Here is a 5,552-nt window from a genome sequence, read left to right as displayed (position 1 = left end):
AGTGTTACGATCCAGGACCACCCACGATAAGTGAAAACCCGCGAAGTAGGGATGCTGTATTTATTTTAATACTTATACTGTACATTATTTTAGTAGTTATACACTATTTTAAGTTTTTATAAACCCTCCCCACACACTTATACACCAAATATATACATTTCTGTACAACACGTACTACGCATGTGAAGAACGAGTACCGCAAACAGCAAAAATACCGCAATAAATATTTGCACTAATATTGATTGAAAACCCACGAAACAGCGAGTCCACAACAAGCGAACCGCGAAGTAGCGAGGGATTACTGTAATCACAAGATGAGACAGGGACAGGAGAACTAAAAGCAAGACAGAGGTGACAAAAGCCCGCCAAAGTAAACACAGGAAGTAACCAGATAACAGACGTACATATATAACCTCACATAGCGAAGCATGGAGGGGAAGACTGTGTGTGTGTCATATTGTCATGTAACGTCTGTGTGGCAGGCAGGAAGGAGGATCCCAGTGCAGGACATGCCAGGCAAAGACAAAAGGTAATTCCACTTTATTTATAGGTGCTGAACAAAAGGCCAGACTAGGCAGAGGAGGTGGCAAACCTCAGTGCAAAAATACCAGACTTAATGCAAAGGCGGAACAGGACACACAGCAGAAGACAAAGACGACAACAGGGACTGAAAACACAGGACTTAAATACACAGGAGGGCTAATGATGGAGGTGGAAACAGGTGGTAACACAGGCGACGCTAATAACACTGACGAGACCAGGGGAAGCAAAACTGAACAAAACAGACAGGGACTGGATGACTATCAAAATAAAACAGGAAGCACGACGAGGGAACAGAGACGCAGACCTGACACAGAATATAGAGAGAACACAAGGAACTAGAAATAACTAATTAAACCCCACAACCAAAAGAAACCCAGAACAGAACAGACAAGATAAAGCAAAAACAAAACACACGGGGTCCAAAGGACCCCAGACCATGACACATATATTCATACACACACATATATGCCAGTCACACACCCATGCATGCACACACACACACACATCTCCAGGTTTTCTTAGTGTGTGTAGTTGTGCATGAACGAGCTAATGCATGAAAGTGGGTGGACATGACTCCCTCCTCAATATTATAGACATGGCGTAGTTTACTATGTGTATCAAACTGAATTACAGCTTTATATCAATGAAGCCAGATGACACACATCAATTCGTGAAACTGCAGGATTGCCTTAAGACATAAAGGCCTAGATGACCTCTAATTTCCTGCTTCTAAATCCAGATAAATATTGTAATTCATTATTATCAGGCTGTCCTAAAAGCTCCCTGAAAACCCTTCAGCTGATTCAAAATGCTGCAGCTAGAGTACTGACAGGGACTAGAGCGAGAGAGCAGATTTCTCCCATATTGGCTTCTCTTCATTGGCTCATAGTCCCATATCACCCCAATAGACTGCTGGCTTACTTGTGGTTCCTCGGATACTTAAGAGTAGAATGGGAGGCAGAGCCTTCAGCTTTCAGGCCCCTCTTCTGTGGAACCAGCTCCCAGCTTGGATTCAGGAGACAGACACCCTCTCTATTTTTAAGATTAGCCTGACTGTTGGGTCTTCTTTGTAATTATTGTTGGGTTTTTGTCTTACAGTATAAAGTTCCTTGATGTGACTGTTGTGATTTGATAAATAAAATTGAATTGAATTGAAAATTGATTGTTTTTCAGTGGGCTTATGTACATGAGGCAGTAATGCATCCTAAAAAAAATGTAATAATCAACTTTAACCCTCCAGGATTAATAACGATTAAGTTCAGGGGACAATGAAGTGGTATGAAGGAGACCCCAAATCAAATTTAGCTTAGGGCCCCTTCAAGGTTTGGGCAGGATCTGGTGAAGGAGGCAAACAAACAGAGGAAGGAGGCCTTCTAGGCTTGGTTGGGCCAATAATGGCTCATCTGAGTTTGACCATCCACTCTATATGTGTTTTGTGGACTTAGAAAAGGTTTATAACCCAGAACCTCCTGAAGGTCTCTAAGACCTGGTTTAAAACTCAGGGTAACCTGTCCTTTCAGGTAGTAGAATGCACTGTGGAGTGTGGAATGCAAAACCACTCTAAAAACTAATTAAACCTAAATGAATTAGAAAAAAAAAGTAAAAACTAACTAAAACTAAACGATAATGTAAAATCCAAAACTATTATAACCCTGGCTATTTGATCTATTTGACTTGCACTTTGTAAAGCACTGTCTGATTTTATGTGTGAAAGGTCATGACTGGGTTCCCTGTGTGTGCAAATAAACATTTGCAAATTGATTCCATCAGTTCAGCTCAAAAACAATTCATTATAACATAGACTGAATTTGAATAATGCATTCAAATCTAATAGTTGTTCAGGCTGTGCTTCACATGTTTGCTCTTGATTAACCCATCTTAGTGAAGATATATTTGCATGAAAAGCACATTTTAGCTGTCATCCCAGCTCTTACTTTAAAAGCCTTGAGTGGGATTTCCAGAAATAAACAAGGACCCCAGCAGAGCACAGAGAGGCTGCAGAAACAAGTGATAATTCTGGAGAGAGCCCGGACTCTGCAGCCCTGTGAAAGTATAAGCTGTAATTTTAGCAGGAACATTTTGACATAATCATTTTCTGTATGATTTTATTGGTCTTTCAGATCATTGTGGAGGAATTTTGGTTCACTCTTTATATCATTGCTTCAGTTCATTGAGGTTTAATTTATGCCCAGGTCTGAGGTCAGGCTGAGGTCCTCTTTTCTTTTTCAGCCATTCTGTTGTAGACTTGCTGCTCTGCATGTTGCACAACACAGTTTCAGCCAACCTTTAGCTGTTGGACTGATGTTGTGCCGTTCCATTATTATTATTTGTTGGACTTTCTCAGATGGTCAAATCATTAGAGCTTCCACTCTTTTACAAGAAAATAAAGAATTTATATTTTCCCTGTTCTAAAAAGTGTCACCCGTTTGTGGTGATGGCAAACAGGTCTGTGTCTGCAAGTGAGGCAATTGAGGACAGTAGAGGGCAGCAGAGTATCAGAATGATAAACACCTGATTTCCAGAGAATTTATGAGCAGAAATGTGAATGTAACCATTAAAAGGTTCTTTCACAAGTCTGAACTGAGTGGTTTAAGTTACTTTAATCTCAGGACAGTGAGTAGTGAAAAGTCTGCATTGCTGAATTAATGTAAGAAATTTAAGTGACCTTGCTTTCTTGTTTTCAATCATTTGCAGAACAAATCGCAGACCCAAGTGAAAGAGTCTGAGCTTGATTTCTTTAAATGTATTTATATCCAGTAAAACTATTTTTTCTTTCTGGCATTGTATTGACAACATATAAGAATATTTTAATAACTTTTTTTTAATCCCAGAGGGAAATTATGACAGCTCCTTTGATATTAGTATGAGAAGTAAAAGAAAGAGAAAATTTGAATGGTGCTCTTAGATTAGTGGAATACAAAGTGGTGACAGTTTGAAGGGTTGCCAGGAGAGTAAACTTCACCCATTTTCTTTTAAAATCATTAGTGGTAGATTTCCAAATAAGGAAGTGAAGCTGTATGGTTGTGTTCTATTTACTAATGTGTAAGTAGAAGATGAGTGTTTTCTCACATGCAAGGTTTTAATAATAGTGCATAAAGGATAGAGGTGCACGTCGTCTGTTCTTTTTGTTCTCCTTTTGTTTATCACTGAAAGCAGAAACAGAGGAAACAGGCAGCTGGGGGGGGGGGGGGGGTGGTCACAACACTGCAAGGTGAACAGAGGTCAGAAACGGAGATAACCCCCTGACAGCTGTAAAGACAGAAGAAAATACACCCACCCTTTTTATGACTTGTGTAACAGTAATAAAAGGTGGACCAGGGACAGAGAGGGCATCAGACTTCCTGAACTGACTGAGTTTCATTTTATAAACTCAACAATCTGGAAGCTTCTTTGACATTGTTGTACAGCAGATCAAGACTCTTACTTTCTGTGGTAGGACAGTCAGGACAGGTGGGAGGAGAGACAAACATGACTGAAGTCTCCTGAAATTGTGAAAAGCGTCTCTAGATGTTCATTCTGTATTCTAGCAATTGGAGAACTTCACATGGAACTTCAGCTGTTGTCTTGGGTGGAATGTTCACAACTATTGTTATGATGTCACTAAATTCTCCTGGTAGATAATAATGTCACACACTGTCAGTGTCCAGTATTACTATAAGGTCAACACATCCAGTCCTTGACAGTGATACGTGCAGGACCACACCATCTGTGGCTCACAGATCAAGCATGGCCCCACCTTTTTTCTTGACTGTTGGCAAAAGGACTGACATCACCAGTGTCACGCCTTCACCTTCCACACTGAAACTCAAGCTTCAGAACTGAGACTGCAGCAACGGGCCCCCCCTCAGACTGATGGGGTTTAACTGGTATTGCAAAGATGTTGCTTTCAAAGATGATCAAATCAATGAATTTAGCATTTTTTCTGTTATTTAATGTAATTTCAAGATTTAAAAAAAAAAAAAATTGATTCAGCTCAATGACATAATTAAATTAAAATTTGGCTTCGCTGTATTTTACTGTGGATTTTAAGTTAATAAACTCATGTTCAAACTTTCATCTCACTCTCTGCCTAGTTGGGTGTTCTGCATTATGCCGTGGACGACTTCATGAAGCTGACTGTATCCCCATCATGTGGTCAAATACCTTTACTACAAGTTCAAATACAGTAATTGACAAACTATATCCATATATTAAATTGTGTCTTCTCTTTAAAAAAAATATACTAAAAAGAATAGCAATAAAAATATGAAGACATGTTTATATAATTAGCTCTAATTATAAACTCTAAACTTATCACACTCTGTGAGCAGCAGCCTCTATGACAGAAAAATGAAGCAAACGTATAAATTCCCAAAGCTGCCGTTCGCCTGATGGCCACTTGACTTGTGTGGTAAAATGTCCAAGTTTACAGTAGAAATGAAAATAAAATTAAATAAACAACAAACAAATAAAAAACAAACACACACATGCTTACACCCAAGGAGAAAAAGGTAGTTTGAACTATGTAGCTAGAATACCTCTATACTAGACCTTGTCAGGATTGTTTTAAGGAGTTATGGGCACGTTTGCTGACACAGGAAGCTGTATGTGCTGGACCTCAGCTGCTCTAATTGAAGTCATTGAATTGATGCCTTTTGAGCAATTTACTGGGACCTCACAAGGAGTTTACAAAGAAATGATACCTGCAGAAACATAACATGCACACAGAGAGAAGATTCTTTCAGCGATTAAGACTTTTACAGGAAGGAGCAGTTCACTGAGAAAAGCCAAGTCAAACATAGAGGAGAGTGGATGATTATAGAAGATCAGCATGAAAAATTATACTTTAGTTACTTAGTATCTTCTTCTGATTTAGATTGTTGGTGTTTCCTGTACAGTGCTGAGTCAAGTATTTGTTCCCTCCCTGATTCCTCACTTGCACATTTCAGATCAAACAAACTTTAATGTTTAATGCAAGTAAATGTAAAATACTAAAATACATTTTTTAAAAATTACTATTTCATTTATTA

This window comes from Archocentrus centrarchus, chromosome 18 (assembly GCF_007364275.1).
Source record: "Archocentrus centrarchus isolate MPI-CPG fArcCen1 chromosome 18, fArcCen1, whole genome shotgun sequence".
Lineage (NCBI taxonomy): Eukaryota > Metazoa > Chordata > Actinopteri > Cichliformes > Cichlidae > Archocentrus > Archocentrus centrarchus.
This window is presented reverse-complemented; position numbering follows the sequence as displayed.